Source organism: Triticum urartu, chromosome 2A (assembly GCF_056163025.1).
Source record: "Triticum urartu cultivar PI428250 chromosome 2A, HENAU_Tu73, whole genome shotgun sequence".
NCBI classification, from domain to species: Eukaryota; Viridiplantae; Streptophyta; class Magnoliopsida; order Poales; family Poaceae; genus Triticum; species Triticum urartu.
In genome coordinates this window covers 550036238-550057242 of record NC_141874.1, presented here as the reverse complement: position 1 = coordinate 550057242, position 21005 = coordinate 550036238, and positions in this window count along the sequence as shown.

Sequence of the window (21005 nt, the reverse complement as noted above, 5' to 3'; positions counted from 1 at the left end):
TTATTTTTGTTCTGAAGTTTCTTTGCTTCAAGGTTCACAAAGTTTCCATGTGCATGAACAAAGTTCAAGGTTAGCCCCCACTTCCACGGTGCTCATCTTTCTCACTTTCACTTTTCTATTAGAAAAAGTTTTAAGTTCCCCACTTTATGTTTTTATTTTTTGAAAAATTTATAAGCACATAAAAGAATAAAATGAATCGCTAAAACTTCTAGGTTGTCCCTCAGGCAGTTCTTTAAAGCCATTAAGCTAGACATAAAGGTGCTGAAGAATCATTAAATTACAATCCCAAGGTACATCAAAACCAATTTTAATCAACAAATATTTTGGTCTTAAATATTTTGACAAGGTAACATATATCATAAGACAACAAAGTCTAACTCTCTCTTCTTATGCATTGGCATGTGATAAGAGAACAATTCATGCACACATGGTAAAGGCCTATCCATAGGGTAGGTAATTTCTTGCAATTTTATCGTATTAGAAATATAAAGAGGTGGATACTGTTGGGGAACACAGTAATTTCAAAAAAATTCCTACGCACATGCAAGATCATGGTGATGCATAGCAACGAAAGGGGAGAGTATCGTCCACGTACCCTCATAGACCATAAGCGGAAGCGTTACGAGAACGCGGTTGATGTAGTCGTACGTCTTCACAATCCGACCGATCCAAGTACCAAACGTACGACACCTTCGAGTTCAGCACATGTTCAGCTCAGTGATGTCCCACGAACTCCGATCTAGCAGAGCTTCAAGGGACAGTTCCGTAAGCACGACGGCATGATGACAGTTATGATGATGCTACCGATGCAGGGCTTCACCTAAGCACCGCTACGATATGACCGAGGTGAATTATGGTGGAGGGGGGCACCGCACACGGCTAAAAGATCAACTGATCAACTTGTGTATCCATGGGGTGCCCCCTTCCCCCGTATATAAAGGAGTATAGGAGGGGGAGGGACGGAACTCTACTATGGCGCGCCTTGGGGAGTCCTACTCCCACCGGGAGTAGGATTCCCCCCTTCCATGTAGTAGGAGTAGGAGAGAAGGAAAGGGAAAAGAGAAGAGAAGGAAGGAGGGGGCGCCGCCCCTCCCCCTAGTCCAATTAGGAGTAAGCCTTGGGGGGCGTGCAGCCTCCCCTCTCTCTTTCCCTTAAAGCCTAATAAGGCCCATATACTCACCGGCGAATTCCCGTAACTCTCCAATACTCCGAAAAATACCCGAATCACTCGGAACCTTTACGATGTCCGAATATAGTCGTCCAATATATCGATATTTAGGTCTCAACCATTTAGAGACTCCTCATCATGTCCCCGATCTCATCCGGGACTCCGAACTACCTTCGGTACATCAAAACACATAAACTCATATTACCGACCGTCACCGAACGTTAAGCGTTCGGACCCTACGGGTTCGATAACTATGTAGACATGACCAAGACTCGTCTCCGGTCAATAACCAATAGCGGAACCTGGATGCTCATAATGGCTCCTACATATTCTTTGAAGATCTTTATCGGTCAAACCACATAACAACATATGTCGTTCCCTTTGTCATCGGTGTGTTACTTGCCCGAGATTCGATCGTCGGTATCTCAATACCTAGTTCAATCTTGTTACTAGCAAGTATCTTTACTCATTCCGTAATACATCATCCCTCAACTAACTCATTAGTCACATTGCTTGCAAGGCTTATAATGATGTGCATTACCGAGAGGGCCCAGAGATACCTCTCTGACAATCGGAGTGACAAATCCTAATCTCCATCTATGCCAACTCAACAAGTACCATCGGAAACACCTCTAGAGCACCTTTATAATCACCCAGTTATGTTGTGATGTTTGGTAGCACACAAAGTGTTCCTCCGGTATTCTGGAGTTGCATAATCTCATAGTCAGAGGAACATGTATAAGTCATGAAGAAAGCAGTAGCAACAAACTAAATGTTCATCGTGCTAAGCTAACGGAATGGGTCAAGTCAATCACATCATTCTCTAATGATGTGATCCCGTTAATCAAATGACAACTCATGTCTATGGCTAGGAAACTTAACCATCTTTGATTCAACAAGCTAGTCAAGTAGAGGCATACTAGTGACACTCTGTTTGTCTATGTATTCACACATGTACTAAGTTTCCGGTTAATACAATTCTAGCATGAATAACAATCATTTATCATGATATAAGGAAATAAATAATAACTTTATTATTGCCTCTAGGGCATATTTCCTTCATTCTCCCACTTGCACTAGAGTAAATAATCTAGTTCACATCTTTATGTGATTAGTTCACATCTCCATGTAACTAATACCCAAAGGGTTTACTAGAGTCAATAATCTAGTTCACATCGCTATGTGATTAACACCCAAAGAGTGATCATGTTTTTCTTGTGAGAGAAGTTTAGCCTACGGGTTTGCAACATTCAGATCCGTATGTATTTCGCAAATTTCTATGTCTACAATGCTCTGCACGGAGCTACTCTAGCTAATTGCTCCCACTTTCAATATCTATCCAGATCGAGACTTAGAGTCATCTAGATCGATGTAAAAATCTTGCATCGACGTAACTCCTTAATACAAACTCTTTTATCACCTCCATAACTGAGAAATATTTCCTTAGTCCTCTAAGGATAATTTTGACCGCTGTCTAGTGATCTACTCCTAGATCACTATTGAACTCTGTTGCCAGAAAGATGCTAAGGTATACAATAGGACTGGTAAACAGCATAGCGTACTTTGTAGAACATATGACTGAGGCATAGGGAATGACTTTTCATTCTCTTTCTATTTTCGGTTGTGGTCGGGTTTTGAGTCTTTACTCAACTTCACACCTTCCAACACAGACAAGAACTCCTTCTTTGACTATTCCATTTTGAACTACTTCAAAATCTTGCCAAGATATGTACTCATTGAAAAAAGTTATCAAGTGTCTTGATCTACCTCTATAGATCTTTGTGCTCAATGTGTAAGCAGCTTCATCGAGGTCTTTCTTTGAAAAACTCTTTTCAAACACACCTTTATGCTTTCCAGAAAATTCTACATTATTTCCGATCAACAATATGTCATTCACATATACTTATCAGAAATGTTGTAGTGCTCCCACTCACTTTTTGTAAATACAGGCTTCACCGCATGTCTGTATAAAACCATATGCTTTGATCACTTTATCAAAGCATATATTCCAACTCTGAGATGCTTGCACCATTCCATAGATGGATCGCTGGAGCTTGCTCACTTTGTTAGCACCTTTAGGATCGACAAAACCTTCTGGTTGCATCATATACAACTCTTCTTTTAAGAAATCCATGAAGGAATACAGTTTTGACATCCATTTGCCAGATTTCATAAAATGCGGCAACTGCTAACATGGTTCGGACAGACTTTTAAGCATCGATACGAGTGAGAAAATCTCATCATAGTCAACACTTTGAACTTGTCGAAAACATTTTGCGACAATTCGAGTTTTGTAGATAGTAACACTACTATCGGCATCCGTCTTCCTCTTGAAGATCCATTTATTCTTAATGACTCACCGATCATTGGGCAAGTCAATCAAAGTCCATACTTTGTTCTCATACATGGATCCCATCTCAGATTTCATGGCCTCAAGCCATTTCACGGAATCTGGGCTCATCATCGCTTCCTCATAGTTCGTAGGTTCGTCATGGTCAAGTAACATGACATCCAGAATAGGATTACCGTACCAATCTAGTGTGGATCTCACTCGGGTTGACCTACGAGGTTCGGTACTAACTTGATCTGAAGTTACATGATAATCATCATTAGCTTCCTCACTAATTGTTGTAGGAGTCACAGGAACAGATTTCTGTGATGAACTACTTTCCAAAAAGGGAGCAGGTACAGTTACCTCATCAAGTTCTACTTTCCCACCACTCACTTCTTTTGAGAGAAACTCCTTCACTAGAAAGGATCCATTCTTAGCAACGAATGTCTTGCCTTCGGATCTGTTATAGAAGGTGTACCCAACTGTCTCCTTTGGGTATCCTGTGAAGACACATTTCTCCGATTTGGGTTTGAGCTTATCAGGATGAAACTTTTTCACATAAGCATCGCAACCCCAAACTTTAAGAAACGACAACTTTGGTTTCTTGCCAAACCACAGTTCATATGGCGTCGCCTCAACGGATTTAGATGGTGCCCTATTTAACGTGAATGCAGTTGTCTCTAATGCATAACCCCAAAACGATAATGGTAAATCGGTAAGAGACATCATAGATTGCACCATACCTAATAAAGTACGGTTACGATGTTCGGACACACCATTACACTATGGTGTTCCAGGTGGCATGAGTTGCGAAACTATTCCGCATTGTTTCAAATGAAGACCAAACTCGTAACTCAAATATTCTCCTCCATGAACAGATCGTAGAAACTTTATTTTCTTGTTATGATGGTTTTCCACTTCACTCTGAAATTATTTGAACTTTTCAATTGTTTCAGATTTATGTTTCATCAAGAAGATATACCCATATCTTACTCAAATCATCTGTGAAGGTCAGAAAATAACGATACCTGCCGCGAGCCTCAACACTCATCGGACTGCATACATCAGTATGTATTATTTCTAACAAGTCTGTTGCTTGCTCCATTGTTCCAGAGAACGGAGTCTTAGTCATCTTGCCCATGAGGCATGGTTCGCAAGCATCAACTGATTCATAATCAAGTGATTCCAAAAGCCCATCAGCATGGATTTTCTTCATGCGCTTTACACCAATATGACCTAAACGGCAGTGCCACAAATAAGTTGCACTATCATTATTAACTTTGCATCTTTTGGCTTCAATATTATGAATATGTGTATCACTATGATCAAGATTCAATAAACCATTCACCATGGGTGTATAACCATTGAAGGTTTTATTCATGTAAACAGAACAACAATTATTCTCTGACTTTAAATGAATAACCGTATTGCAATAAACATGATCAAATCATATTCATGCTTAACGCAAACACCAAAAAACATTTATTTAGGTTCAACACTAATCCCAAAAGTATAGGGAGTGTGTGATGATGATCATATCAATCTTGGAACCACTTCCAACACACATCGTCACTTCACCCTTAACTAGTCTCTGTTCATTATCTGCAACTCCCGTTTCGAGTTACTAATCTCAGCAATTGAACTAGTATCAAATACTGAGGGGTTGCTATAAACACTAGTAAAGTACACATCAATAACATGTATATCAAATATACCTTTTTTTACTTTGCCATCCTTCTTATCCGCAAAATACTTGGGCCAGTTCTGCTTCTAGTGACCAGTCCCTTTGCAGTAGAAGCACTTAGTCTCAGGCTTAGGTCTAGACTTGGGCTTCTTCACTTGAGTAGCAACTTGCTTGCCGTTCTTATTGAAGTTCCCCTTCTCCCCTTTGCCCTTTTCTTCAAACTAGTGGTCTTGTCAACCATCAACACTTGATGCTTTTCTTGATTTCTACCTTCGTCGATTTCAGCATCACGAAGAGCTTGGGAATCGTTTCCGTTATCCCTTGCATATTATAGTTCATCACGAAGTTCCAGTAACTTGGTGATAGTGACTAGAGAACTCTTTCAATAACTATCTTATCTAGAAGATTAACTCCCACTTGATTCAAGTGATTGTAGTACTCAGACATTCTGAGCACATGCTCACTAGCTGAGCTATTCTCCTCCATCTTGTAGGCAAAGTGCTTGTCAAAGGTCTCATACCTTTCGACATGGGCATGAGTCTGAAATACTAGTTTCAACTCTTGGAACATCTCATATGCTCTGTGGCGTTCAAAACGTCTTTGAAGCCCTGATTCTAAGCCGTAAAGCATGGTGCACTAAACTATCAAGTAGTCATCATATAGAGCTTGCCAAACATTCATAACATCTGCATCTGCTCCTGCAATCGGTCTATCACCTAGCGGTGCATTAAGGACATAATTCTTTTGTGAAACAATGAGGATAATCCTCAAATCATGGATCCAATCCGCATCATTGCTACTAACATCTTTCATATTAGTTTTTCTCTAGGAACATATCAAAATAAACGGGGAGCTACATCGCGAGCTATTGATCTACACCATAGTTATGCAAATACTATCAGGAGTAAGTTCATGATAAATTAAAATTCAATTAATCATATTACTTAAGAACTCCCACTTAGATAGACATCCCTCTAGTCATCTAAATGATCACGTGATCCAATTCAACTAAACCATGTCCGATCATCACGTGAGATGGAGTAGTTTTCAATGGTGAACATCACTATGTTGATCATATCTACTATATGATTCACGCTCGACCTTTCGGTCTCCAGTGTTCTGAGGCTATATCTGCATATGCTAGGGTCGTCAAGTTTAACCCGAGTATTCCGCATGTGCAAAACTGGCTTGTACCCATTGTATGTGAACGTAGAGCTTATCACACCCGATCATCACGTGGTGTCTCGGCACGACGAACTGTCGCAATGGTGCATACTCGGGGAGAACACTTATACCTTGAAATTTAGTGAGAGATCATCTTATAATGCTACCGCCAAACTAAGCAAAATAAGACGCATAAAGGATAAACATCACATGCAATCAAAATATGTGACATGATATGGCCATGATCATCTTGCGCCTTTGATCTCCATCTCCAAAGTACCGTCATGGTCTCTATCGTCACTGGCATGACACCATGATCTCCATCATCTTGATCTCTATCAATGTGTCGTCACATGGTCGTCTCACCAACTATTACTTTTGCAACTATTTCTATCGCATAGCGATAAAGTAAAGCAATTACATGGCACTTGCATCTTATGCAATAAAGAGACAACCATAAGGCTTCTACCAGTTGCCGATAACTTCAACAAAACATGATCATCTTATACAACAATTTATATCTCATCACGTCTTCACCATATCACATCACAACATGCCCTGCAAAAACAAGTTAGACGTCCTCTACGTTGTTGTTGCAAGTTTTACGTGGCTGCTACGGGCTGAGCAAGAACCGTTCTTACCTACGCATCAAAAACCACAACGTGGTATAGTGATTTCTCTTTGATCTTCAGAAAGAACCCTGTTCATTGAATCCAATTCAACTAAAGCTGGAGAAATAGGCACCCACTAGCCACCTGTGTGCGAAGCACGTCTGTAGAACCAGTCTCACGTAAGCGTACGCGTAATGTCGGTCTGGGTTGCTTCATCCAACAATGTCACTGAATCAAGAATCAACTAGTGACGGCAAGCAATATGTATATACCCACGCCCACAACTCCTTTGTGTTCTACTCGTGCATATAACATCTATGCATAAACCTGGCTCGGATGCCACTGTTGGGGAACGCAGTAATTTCAAAAAAATTCCTACACACACGCAAGATCATGGTGATGCATAGCAACGAGAGGGGAGAGTATCGTCCACGTACCCTCATAGACCGTAAGCGGAAGCGTTATGAGAACGCGGTTGATGTAGTTGTACGTCTACATGATCCAACCGATCCAAGTACCGAACGTACGGCACCTCCGAGTTCAGCACACGTTCAGCTCGATAACGTCCCACGAACTCCAATCCAGCAGAGCTTCGAGGGAGAGTTACGTCAGCACGACGGCGTGATGACGGTGATGATGATGCTACTGACGCAGGGCTTCGCCTAAGCACCGCTATGATATGACCGAGGTGGATTATGGTGGAGGGGAGCACCGCACACGACTAAAAGTTCAACTGATCGACTTGTGTGTCCATGGGGTGCCCCCTTCCCCCATATATAAAGGAGTGGAGGAGGGGGGCGGCCCTCTACTATGGCGCGCCCTGGGGAGTCCTACTCCCACCAGGAGTAGGATTCCCCCCTTCCATGTAGTAGAAGTAGGAGAGAAGGAAAGGGAAAAGAGAAGAGAAGGAAGGAGGGGGCGCCGCCCCTCCCCCTAGTCCAATTCGGACTAAGCCTTGGGGGGCATGCAGCCTCCCCTCTCTCTTTCCCTCAAAGCCCAATAAGGCCCATATACTCCCCGGCGAATTCCCGTAACTCTCTGGTACTCCGAAAAATACCAGAATCACTCAGAACCTTTTCGATGTCCGAATATAGTCGTCCAATATATCGATATTTAGGTCTCAACCATTTAGAGACTCCTCATCATGTCCCCGATCTCATCCGGGACTCCGAACTACCTTCGGTACATCAAAACACATAAACTCATATTACCGATCGTCACCGAACGTTAAGCGTGCGGACCCTACGGGTTCGAGAACTATGTAGACATGACCGAGACTCATCTCCGGTCAATAACCAATAGCGGAACCTGGATGCTCATATTGGCTCCTACATATTCTACAAAGATCTTTATCGGTCAAACCGCATAACAACATACGTCGTTCCCTTTGTCATCGGTATGTTACTTGCCCGAGATTCGATCGTCGGTATCTCAATACGTAGTTCAATCTCGTTACTGGCAAGTCTCTTTACTCGTTCTATAATACATCATCCCTCAACTAACTCATTTTTCACATTGCTTGCAAGGCTTATAGTGATGTGCATTACCGAGAGGGCCCAGAGATACCTCTCTGACAATCGGGGTGACAAATCATAATCTCGATCTATGCCAACTCAACAAGTACCATCGGAGACACCTGTAGAGCACCTTTATAATCACTCAGTTACGTTGTGACGTTTGGTACCACACAAAGTGTTCCTCAGGTATTCAGGAGATGCATTATCTCATAGTCAGAGGAACATGTATAAGGTATGAAGAAAGCAGTAGCAACAAACTAAACGATCATCGTCCTACGCTAACGGAATGGGTCAAGTCAATCACATCATTCTCTAATGATGTGATCCCGTTAATCAAAGGACAAATCATGTCTATGGCTAGGAAACTTAACCATCTTTGATTCAATGAGCTAGTCAAGTAGAGGCATACTAGTGACACTCTGTTTGTCTATGTATTCACACATGTACTAAGTTTCCGGTTAATACAATTCTAGCATGAATAACAATCATTTATCATGATATAAGGAAATAAATAATAACTTTATTATTGCCACTAGGGCATATTTCCTTCACCCTCGACGCCCCATGCAAGTTCCACAGCGGCGCGAATCCGTCCAACCACACAACCCGGAAGTGCCACTGGCTCACCCGAATCTCCAAAGGCGAAGGGCTCGCGCCGCTTCCATCTGCTGGCCCGCCGCCTCCGGCTCCGCAGCCGCCGACCGCTCGGCCAGCAATCGGAGCTGTGCATGATGAGTTCCCCGACGAGCATGCCGCCTATGTCGTCTTCACAAGCCAGCCCGAAGGCCGGCATAGCAGACTCCGAGAGCACCAAGAAGTCAACGTGGTCGCTACCAACCCCACCGAGCACATGCACTGGTCAGAAAAGCCTATCAGCTGGAGCCGGGCTGACCACCCAGAGGTGATGCCATCTCCCGGCTCTTATGCGTTGGTTTTGGATGCCACCCTTGCAACGGACAGACACGCCGCCCGTTTCTCCCGAGTGCTGATAGACGGCGGGAGCAGCATCAACATCCTGTACCGTGACACCCTGGAGAAGCTGAACGTCAAGACGAAGCAACTCATGCCTACTCGGACTGTGTTCCATGGCATTGTACCTGGCCTGTCCTGCGCCCCCATTGGCAAGATCAAGATTGATGTACTCTTTGGGGACAAGGATCATTTCCGCCGAGAAGCGATCTGGTTTGAAGTGGTGGACCTGGAGAGCCCCTACCATGCATTGCTTGGCCGTCTTGCCTTGGCCAGGTTCATGGCTGTTCCCCACTATGCTTACCTCAAAATGAAGATGCCGAGCGCCAAGGGCATCCTCACCGTAGCCGGCGATTACAAGAAATCTTCCGAGTGCGCTGCAGCCAGCAGCCGGCTGGCCGAGTCCCTTGTGATTGCCGAAGAAAAGAAGATGTTGGACCGAGTCGTGGCCATGGCCAGCAAACAGCCGGCCCTGTCCCCCGATCCCAAGGAGCGTGATGCCCAAGGATCTTTCCAGCCGGCCAAGGAGACGAAGAAGATACCTCTTGACACCGAGCACCCAGAAAGGTTTGCCGTCATCGGGGCAAACCTAAACAGCAAATAGGAAGGTGAGCTCGCCGATTTCCTCCGTGAGAATCGGGATATCTTTGCATGGTCCCCTAAGGACATGCCGGGTGTTCCGAAGGAATTCGCCGAGCACAAGCTACATGTCCGAGAAGGCGCAAAACCAGTCAAACAACCCCTCCGCCGACTGTCGGAGGAGAAAAGAAGGATTGTGGGAGAGGAGATAGCCCGGCTTCTGGCAGCCGGCTTCATTATGGAGGTTTTCTTTCCAGAGTGGCTCGCCAACCCGGTCCTCATGCTAAAGAAGAACAACAAGTGGCGCATGTGCATAGACTACACGAGCCTCAACAAGGCCTGCCCCAAAGATCCCTTCGCCCTGCCAAGGATTGATCAAGTGATAGACTCTACGGCCGGATGCGAGCTGTTGAGTTTCTTGGATGCTTACTCAGGATACCACCAGATAAAGCTAGATCCGGCTGACCGCCTGAAGACCGCCTTCATCACGCCATTCGGAGCTTTCTGCTACCTGACCATGACATTCGGCTTAAGAAATGCCGGTGCCACTTTTCAGCGTTGCATGCAGAAGTGCCTCCTCAAGCAGCTCGGCAGAAATGCCCACGTCTACGTAGACGACATTGTGGTGAAGACGAAGAAGCGCGACACCTTGCTGGGGGACCTCAAGGAAACATTTGAGAACCTGCGCGGGTTCCAGATCAAGCTCAACCCCGAGAAATGCGTGTTCGGAGTGCCAGCCGGCCAGCTCCTAGGCTTCCTGGTCTCCGAACGCGGCGTCGAATGCAACCCAATAAAGATCAAGGCCATTGAGAGAATGGCGATTCCCACCAAACTTCGAGACGTCCAGAAGTTCACCGGGTGCTTGGCCTCCCTAAACCGCTTCATCAGCCGGCTCGGAGAGAAAGCTCTCCCCCTCTACCGCCTCATGAAGAAGACCACTCACTTCGAGTGGAACGACCAAGCCGACCAAGCTTTTCACGAGCTAAAGAAGATGCTGGCCATGCCGCCTGTCCTGGCGGCGCCGACTGAGAAAGAGCCCATGCTCCTCTACATTGCTGCAACCAACCGGGTGGTCAGCACTGTCATCATAGTCCAGTGCCCAGAAGAGGGCCGAGCCCAGCCGGTCCAGAGGCCGGTGTACTATTTGAGCGAGGTGCTGTCTACCTCGAAGCAGAACTACCCGCACTACCAGAAGATGTGCTATGGCGTGTACTTCGCTGCCAAGAAGCTGAAGCCCTACTTCCAAGAGCACCCCATCACGGTCGTATGCACCGCCCCGCTTGCCGAGATCATAGGCATCCGGGATGCATCCGGCCGAGTGGCGAAATGGCCCATCGAGCTGCCCCCCTACACGATCTTCTACCAGCCTCGCACCGCCATCAAGTTCCAAGCATTGGCCGACTTCCTCGTCAACTGGGCCGAGACCCAGTACCTACCGCCAGCTCCCGACTCCACTCATTGGCGCATGCACTTCGACGGGTCCAAGATGCGCACCGGCTTGGGAGCCGGCGTCATCCTCACCTCTCCCAAAGGCGACAAGCTCAGATACACGCTGCAAATTCACTTTGCCGCCTCCAACAACGTGGCCGAGTACGAGGCGCTCATACACGGGCTCCGGCTTGCCAAAGAGCTCGGCATACGCTGGATCCTATGTTACGGCGACTCGGACTTGGTACTCCAGCAATCATCCGGCGACTGGGACGCCAAGGACGCAAATATGGCAAGCTACCGCTTCCTCGTTTAGCAGATCAGCGGGTACTTTGAAGGATGCGAGTTCCTCCACGTACCGCGAGCCGACAATGAGCCGGCTGATACCCTGGCCCGAATAGGCTCCACTCGGCAGGCAATACCAACCGGTGTCTCTCTGCAACGCCTCCTCAAGCCGTCTATCAAGCCGTCTCCAGAGTCCGATTCCATCTTCGTGCCGCATGACCCCGACGCGGCCGGGTCCGGCTCGAAGAACCAAGCAGGTGACCTAGCGACTTTGATAGTCGGCCCGGGGACGTCAGTAAGCGGCTCGGGGACTTCCGTAGTTACGCCTGACCCGGGGACGGCCACACCCGGCTCGGGGACTGCGGTAGCTGGCCCGGAGACTGCACCAACACAACAGGCGGCGGCCGACTCCAGCATTTCACCACCCAGCCCGCCCGCCCTGGTCGCAGTAGCCGTGTTGGCAATAGAAGAAGTCGCAACTCCATCATGGGCTCAGTCCATCCTCAACTTCCTAATAAACCAAGATCTGCCGACTGACGAAACAGAGGCAAGACAAGTCCAACGCCGAGCCGGAGCATACACAATCGTCAACAGAGAGCTCGTCAGGCGCAGTGTCACTCGAGTCTTCCAGCGATGCATCGAGCAAGAGAAGGGCATTGCAATCCTCAGAGACATCCACCAAGGAGAATGCGGCCACCATGCGGCCTCAAGGTCACTCGTCGCCAAAGCTTTCCGCCATGGGTTGTTTTGGCCGACTGCCTTGGATGACGCCAAGGAGTTAGTTAAACATTGCAAAGGGTGCCAAGTCTTCAGCTCCAAGCAACACATGCCGGCTTCGGCACTCAAGACCATTCCCCTCACTTGGCCCTTCGCTGTTTGGGGACTGGACATGGTGGGCCCATTCAAGACGGCACGCGGCGGCATGACACACCTGCTTGTCGCCGTGGACAAATTCACCAAATGGATTGAGGCCAAGCCGATCAAGAAGCTGAATGGGCTGACTGCCGTGACATTCATCGTAGATATAACAACTCGCTACGGCGTGCCACACAGCATCGTCACCGACAACGACACGAATTTCGCCAAGGGAGCATTGGCACGTTTTTGCGCGACGCAGGGCATCCAGTTGGACTTAGCGTCCGTTGCCCACCCGTAGTCAAATGGCCAAGTCGAGCGAGCCAACGGCCTCATCCTTTCCGGCATCAAGCCTCGACTGGTCGTACCACTGGAACGTTCGGCCGGCTGTTGGCTCGATGGGCTGCCGGCCGTCCTCTGGAGCCTGCACACTACCCCAAACAAGTCAACCGGCTTCACTCCTTTCTTCCTCGTGTATGGTGCCGAGGCGGTCATCCCAACCGACATCGAGTATGACTCGCCTCGGGTAACCATGTACACAGAGGCGGAGGCCAAGGAAGCACGAGAAGACGGCGTCGACCTGCTGGAAGAAAGCCGGCTGTTAGCCCTCAGCCGGTCCGCCATATACTAGCAGGGCTTGCGCCACTACCACAGCCGGAAGGTCAAACCAAGATCTTTCCAAGAAGGCGACCTCGTGCTCCGGCTGATCCAGTGAATAGCCGGCCAGCACAAGCTCTCGGCCCCTTGGGAAGGCCCCTTCGTCATCAGCAAAGCGCTGGGAAATGACTCCTACTACCTGATCAACGCACAGAAGCCGAAGGCACGAAAGAGAGATGACTCCGGCAAAGAGTCGAAATGACCATGGAACGCCAACCTCCTCCGAAGATTTTACAGTTGAAATGCAGTATGTATCACGCTAACTTTTGTACTAAGTACTAGACAATAGGCCCCCCGAGGAGAGCTCGGGGACTGCCATCTTTTATCCATAAAAGAAGAGTATCATGCTTATGATCATGTCATTACATTCACTTTTTTCGTCCGGCACCGGGTTCGACTAGTCGGCCCGGGGACTGGCCGCCTTCAGTTATATTAGAAGTCCTACCCGCGGTCAGACAAGTAGTGTGCCGGCACCCAAGCCTTCTCTTGCCAAAAGTCGCAGTTCGAAGAATCGGCTGTCCGGCTGGCAAGAGTTAAAGGCAGGAAAGGACGCCCACACGAAAAACGGCTATGGACTAACAGACTAATATAACAAAAGCTGGTTTTCTCCCACCACCGACCGACTACCAGAGTAGCCGGCCGGCCGGCTTCCATTCACCTCGCTTCAATCTAAGAAAGCTCGAGTACTTGCCTTCCCCAAAAATAATAATAAATATAGCCAAGTTCTCCCTTAGCCGCATGCTGCAGAGCAGCTGCCGGTTGGGAAGGTAGCAGCTAGGGGAAGGCGGCAAAGGAAACAGCCTAAAGATAAAAAGCATACATGAATGGAAGCCAGACACACACACGGTCATATTTACACAAAAGGCCTTCGAAAGGCCAGCATTCAACATAGTTTGAATACACCCCCAGTGGGTGGAACTGTGCAAGTTTAACAAAAATTGTTCAAAGAGTAACAAGCAGGAAAAGCAAGGACGACAGATTATGCCAAGGGAGCGACAGGCGAGTCGGGCAGGTCGGTAGAGACGGCAGTGCTGGCTGGAGGAGTGGCCGGCTGGCGAACTTCGGCATGATCACCACCTCCCGCAGAGGGTGCGCTAGCACGCACCTCGTTGCTGGAGGCACGGTCAGGCTGGGGCAGGCTGGCTGCTTCACCGGCCGGCTCGACGTCTTCGCCTTCCTCTCCTTCGTCGTCTTCACCTTCATCGCTGGAAGCGATCTCCTCCGCCGAGTCTTCACCCGCTGCCGGGTCCAGCCCAAACCATTCCTCCGGCTGGGCAACGCCATCGTCATTTATTTTAGGAGCAAAGACACTGATGTCAGTGCACTCGGCAATCGTCGAGGCACGCTGAGCGATAGCCGGCCGCACCTCCGCCATCTCCTCGTCGGCCTCCAGCCGCCAGGTGCGCAGCTGGTCCAGGTTCAGCCCGGGATACCAGGCTCGGATGAACTCCAGCGCCCGCCCAGCTCCAAGCCGGGCCGCCCATGCCTTCCAGGCCTCGAAGCGGCCAACTGCAACCTCCAGTCAGTCGGCAGTCCGACTTGGGGTGCGGGGAATCGTTTCGCCTGGCCAGAGGACGGCCAACACCTGCGCCCCGGTGCACTGGAGGCGGAGGAGCATGCGGTGAGCCAGCTGCAGCCGGTCTTGGACCGACAAGAGTTGCTCCTCAAGCGTCCGGCTCGCGTCCGGAGCGATTTCAGCCCCCGCCTGCCGGCGCGCCTCGCGGTGAGCCTCGATGGTTTGAGTGGCGAAGACGGAGTAGCCGGGGAAGTAGTCTGCACAAAGAACAAAAAGCAGCACAAGTCAGAACACAAATCAGGGGGCAAGGGGCAAGCAAGGAGTGAGGAAGGCGGCTTACCATCGATCAGATCCTCAATCCGGCCGAAGCCCTCGCTCAGCGCTTGTTTTGCCTCAGCCCAGCCCGCCGCTTCGGTCTCGAACTCAGCTTTCAGGGCGTCCTCGCTGTCCTGCGCCTTCTTCAGGGCCACCTTGTGGCTCTCCTCCTGGTCGGCCAACTTCTTGGCTAGGCGGTCACGCTCCAGGACCAAGGCGTTTTACTCGGCTTCCTTGGCGCGAAGGGCGGCTTGGGCCCCGCTGAGCTGCCCCCTCAAGTCGGCATTGGCTCCTGCAAGCATGAAGACAAAGGAAAAATCAATAAGGAAGAAGTCGTCAGGGAAGATCCGACCCGACTGCTCAGCAATTGGCCCGAATCTCGGGACTACACCCAGTGGGTGCGCTGACGCGCCCCCACAGGAGATGAACGAGACAAAGCACGCACTCCGGCTGTTGGTTAGGTCCTCGGTTTTCCGACCCAGCTCCTGAGCCTGGGAGTTGAAGGCAGCAGCGCGGAGGTTATGGTATTCCTGGAAGATCAGACAGGATGCAAGAATAAGATAGCTGTCAGGACCTAGTAAGTTCCAAGCCGCCTGCTCAGCAGCCGACTCGGAACTCGGGGACTACACCCAGTGGGTGTGTTGACGCGCCCCCACGGAAGAAATCAAAAAAGAAAAACAACCAAGGCCAAAGGGCTCACCTGGATGACGGCCCGCGTCGCGAGGAACTCTTGGGTATACCGCTGCAGTGAGGCGGCCTGGGCTTGAAGCCAGCTCCGGACCTCCTGGGCCGTCGTGTTTAGCTCGGTCGTCCCCCCACTGGGCGTCCACTCGGACGTGCTGGCGCTGGCCGCCTCCAGGGCATCCGCCGTCTGGCTGGCGCCCGCAGCTCGGTGCATTTCCGGCACGGAGGTAGCTCCCCCTGCGCGCCGGCGAAATGCCGGCTGCACCTCGAGGCCGGCCCCTGCCTCCGGCTCGCCCCCGGCCGGCTGCTCTGGCGCCGCGGCTGGTTGGCCGCTTTGGCCCGTTCCAGTCGGCACCGTCTGTGGTGCCGACTCCACGAAGACCACATGGTCCTCCCTCCTCTCCATCACCGGCGGGTCTTGGTCAACCTCCTCCGACGGGGGCACGGGGATGTCGGGAGCCATGGCGCGGAGGGGAACAACGAGCAGCGGAGGCTGGTTGTGCGAGGCCTCTGACTACGTCTCTGCGGCTGCCGCCTCCGCCTGGGCCTTGGCCGCCGCATCGGCCTGCTCCTTCGCCGCCTGGGCGGTCCTTCGCTCCGCCGCCTCCCGCTCCTCCCGCACCTCCCGTGCGTTCCACTCCGTGGCCTCCATGAGGTCGGCGCGGGGATCCACGCGGCGGGAGCCTGAGGACCCTCTAGTCGGCCCGACTACGGAGCCGCCAGGACCTCGCTCGAGGGAAAGTGGTGCCCTGCCCGGCGAGCAAAGAAAGGTTTAGAAGAGCCTCAATCGAAGAGGACAACAAAAAAAATTATTACAAGACATTTGACGACTTACGCCGAGATCGCCTGCGGTTGTTTCACCGCCTTGCGGAAGCGGGCCGCCTTCACGGCCGCCTCATCCCGCTTGGTCGCCGCCGTGGAAGCCTTGGATTTCTTCGGCCGGCTGCCGAAGAAGGTCGACGCGGCCCGGCGTTTCTGCGCGCCGCCATGGGCAGCCGGCGCGGCAGACGGGCCCGCGCCTTGATGATCAAGCGCCGACTGGCGGTGCGGGGCGGCTTCGACCTCGTCATCGTCCGCCCAGTCCTCGAGGCCGGCCCCGAGCCCCGCGCCTCCTGCCTCGTCGCCTTCCCCCATGATGGCATCTTCCATGGCGGCCGCTCCCAGGTCCGGATCATCGCTGTCGTCCACCGTGCGGTCGGGGAGGAGCTGGCGCTCTACCCCTGCGGCCCCGGCCGTCGGCGGAAGAAGAGGGTTCTGCTAAGGGCAAACCAATTGATCAGAAGTCGGCCATCATAAGGCCGGCTACAAAAAAGAAGAAAAACTTACGGCAGGCTGAGGGTTGGCGCGAGAATACGGCCCCTCGCCGTATCGCCAATCCTCGGCGAGCTTGCAGTTGGAGATGTAGTTCACCATGTAAGACACCTCGGCATGAGGCATCTCCCTGGTGCTCAGCTGGCACGGGTCGAAGCGGCCGCTCATCTGGCAAATCATGTGAGGCCGGCCTTAGAGCAGAAGTACTCGGCGCTCCACGAAGGCGGCCACCAGGTCGGCTCCGGTCAGGCCCTCCGACTGGATCATCACCCGGAGCCGGGAGACGGCTGCGTTCCCGGCCTGAGACAACGACCTGGCCCGGTAGCTCCACGAGGGTTGCCTCCCAGCCGGTGGGCCGGCTACGTAAGCCGGTAGGTTGACGTAGTCGCCTTGCTGGGCGACATTCTAAACGTAAAAATAGGACTTCTGCCAGAGCTTCACCGACTGGATCAGCGGGATGGGTGGGAACAGATTGTTCTCGCCCGTCCACCTCATGGCAATGAAGGCTCCGCAGGGGGCGGGCACGCCCGCGACAACGGTGCCGAGCTTGCTCTGGAAGAATTCTCCCCAGAGCTCGAGAGTGGGGAGAACCCTAAGAAAGCCCTCGCACAAGGTGACGAAAGCCGACAGCAGCATCACCGTGTTGGGCGTGAGGTGATGCGGCTAGAGGTGGTAAAATTCAAGAAAAGCACGAAGGAATCCGCTCGCCGGGAGGCCGAAGCCGCGTAGGCAGTGCGAGCGGAAGATTACCCGCTCGCCCTCCTCCGGTGCCGGCGAAATCTCCCTCGCCGGCGCCTGACGCACCCGCACGCAGTTCTCGCCCGGCAGACGCCGCGTCCGTCGGAGGAACTCAACATGGTCCTCATGGACGTTGGAGCCATCCCACGAGCTCGACAACACCATGGGAACGACGCGGCGAGGAACAAGACGATGCGACGGCGGAGAAGCGCACGACCCCGCTATGGCAGGACCAAAGAAACCGAGAGGTCCGACGGCGGAGCGGCGCGGCGATGGGAAGAAGAAGGAAGGCTAGAAGGGGCGGAGCGAGGGAGAGCGTGCGAGCCTCTGCCGCTCCCCCTCCCCCCTACTTATAGACCCACGCGGCGGAGCCGAGGAGGCATGGTGTGGGGGAACGTGGGATCAACTGCGCCCACTCCCCCATGTCCCGCGATTAGTGCGCCCTGATGGAGTAATAAAACTGCCACGGGAAGGCGAGCGGTCCATTGTGGGCCGCAGAAGATCTGTGCTCGGGCCGAGGCCTAGGAGTGGCGGGCCCGGGCCTGCGGCGGCGTCCCATCGCGCGCGTGCATTGGCAGGTTTGCCACGTGGCTCGCGGGATGGCGCGCGGTCAGCTCGCAAGCTGACCCACGTTCCCGCCTACAAGAAACGGAGCTTTCCGAAGACGGCACGCATAAGCAAAGCCAGCTCCTCAGGATAGGAAGCTGACCAAGCTTCTCGTCCCTTTGTCAGCCTCGAAGCTCGATCAGCTTCGGGAAATACTGTCGGAGTAAATGACCACGGGTAGCCTAGCCGGCTCCCCCTGGCCCTTCTGAAAAAATTACGAGCCGATCCGGCCCTCAAGAATCCAAGACGTGGGGCCGCCTTCCCCTTGCCGGCTGTCTCCCAGGCCAACTAACGGAAGGTGACTCGGCTTTAGCCTTCATAAAGAAAGCCGCGGGAGGGCCGGCTCTGAGAAGCCGGCCACGAGAAGGCCGACTCCAAGAGGCCGACTCCCACAAAGCGGTCAAGATCGTACCCTCGAAGTCTGCATCCACATAACGGCGATGCGACAGGGCATGGCTACAGTAAAGCCTGCCACCCCCGAATCCCGAAGCACGCCTGGCACAGTACGCCGTACGGGGTAGCCATGACCCGTCCGGTGTGGCACTGTTGCCATGTTGACCCTGATGTCACCCACGACGGGCTGCCAGCGCGGCCCACGGGCGGTGGGCCCCTTCAGGCAGAGAGACACCCGAAGGTGGCTAGGCCTCCCCCAGTCGGCCTGAGACGGGGCCGGCTCCCCACGGCCGGCTTGCCTCCTCCCTCGAAGGAGACGCCCCATTAAGGAGACAAGACGCGGTGAGGCTACAACGATCGCCCGCCGAGCGGCGGCACTGTAGCCACGCTCACCTCGGCGAAGCCCTCGTCACCAGGTTGAGGCAACAGTAACCAGCCACCGACAAGGCCCTGGATAGTGGGGCCTGCCTGTCGACCAAGGAGCCGACAGCCGGCGGGCCCTAGCAGCCGGCGCAGAAGCCGGCGAGTGTAGGCACAGATGGCTGGGGCCCACGCCCAGCCGGATTACCATTGTACCCCCGGGGGGTGAGCCTATATAAACCCCCCGGGGCACCCATGCAAAGGGTTGATCTGAGCTAGTATTAGACACCACATAGAGAGGAGAGGAGAGCTAGCCGTGCCCTTCTTCTTCCTCTCGCCAAGCAGCTTAAGGAGCATCTTGTAGCCACTCGTTCATCTAGTGATCATGCGGATACCCCGCAGAGCAGCAGTAGGGGTGTTATCTCCACGGAGAGCCCCGAAGCTGGGTAAGATTCGCCGGCGTGCATGTCTTCGCCTCATCCCGCTTCCAGGCACCGGCGACGTCTTACTGGCTCCCACAATGATAAGCCACCCGTTGGCATATGTCGGACCTACCACCCGACACCCGATCTCAAATAGCTACCCGCACGGCACCTCCTGGCCAATAAAAAAGGGGACGCATGGCGGCACGTAATTGGTAAGTAGAACGCCCACGGTTTCAATAATACTTGTGTTTCCGATTTGTAACGTGACAGTACTTGTTCCAAAATGACTTTGTTGATTGTTAATGTGTGCGCCTTCACAAATCGGACACAAAAATTACCATAGCATGTTGGTGTCATGTCATGACAACATGCCAAGTTTCATGATTTTCAGGCATGTTTTGGATTTACAGGAATTAAAAAACCAAGTTTCTCAATCTTTCCGGCCGAGCCATGATGCCCAGATGTTTGAATTTCATTCCCATTTGTTGCATGGGACCTAGAAATTCACCCAAGGACACACATGTGATTTTTCAACCAACTTTGGTGCACTAGAGCATGTGCTTGTAGCTCAAATTTGAAGTATCCACATTAAATGCCCAGAAAATCAATTAATGCATAAAAAGGCCAAGCGAACCCGAAACCTAAAATTTAGCACGATGCTTCTATTTGGTCTAATCTACCTGTGTAAAAAATTAAGGTGGGAGAAGGCAGTGTACGTATGTCGTTTCGCACACGGAGGTGACACGTTCCCTCTCGGAACCATGAGCCTTCTTGAGGGAAGCTCCGGTTTGCAAGAAGCTTACACCAAAGCTTTTTCCAATTCGTCCAAAAAATACTGCAGCATGTTGGTGCCATGTCATGACACCATGCCAAGTTTCATGATTTTTAGGCGTGTTTTGGATTTACAGGAATTAAAAAACCAAGTTTCACAATCTTTACGGCCGAGGCACGATGCCCAGATGTTTGAATTTATTCTTATTTCTTGCATGGGACCTAGAAATTCACCCCAAGGACACACATGTGATTTTTCAACCAACTTTGGTGCACTGGAGCATGTGCTTGTAGTTCAAATTTGAATTATGCACATTAAATGCCCAGAAACTCAATTAATGTATAAAAAAGGTCAAACGAACCAGGAATAATTCCAAAATTTAGCATGATACTTCTATTTCGTCTAATATGCCTGTGTAAAAAAATTAAGGTGGGAGAAGGCAGTGTACGTATGTCGTTTCGCACACGGAGGTGACACATTCCCTCTCGGAACCACGAGCCTTCTTGAGGGAAGCTCCGGTTTGCAAGAAGCTTATACCAAATCTTGTCCCAATTCGGCCAAAAAAATTACCGCAGCATGTTGGTGCCATGTCATGACACCATGACAAGTTTCATGATTTTCAGACGTGTTTTGGAT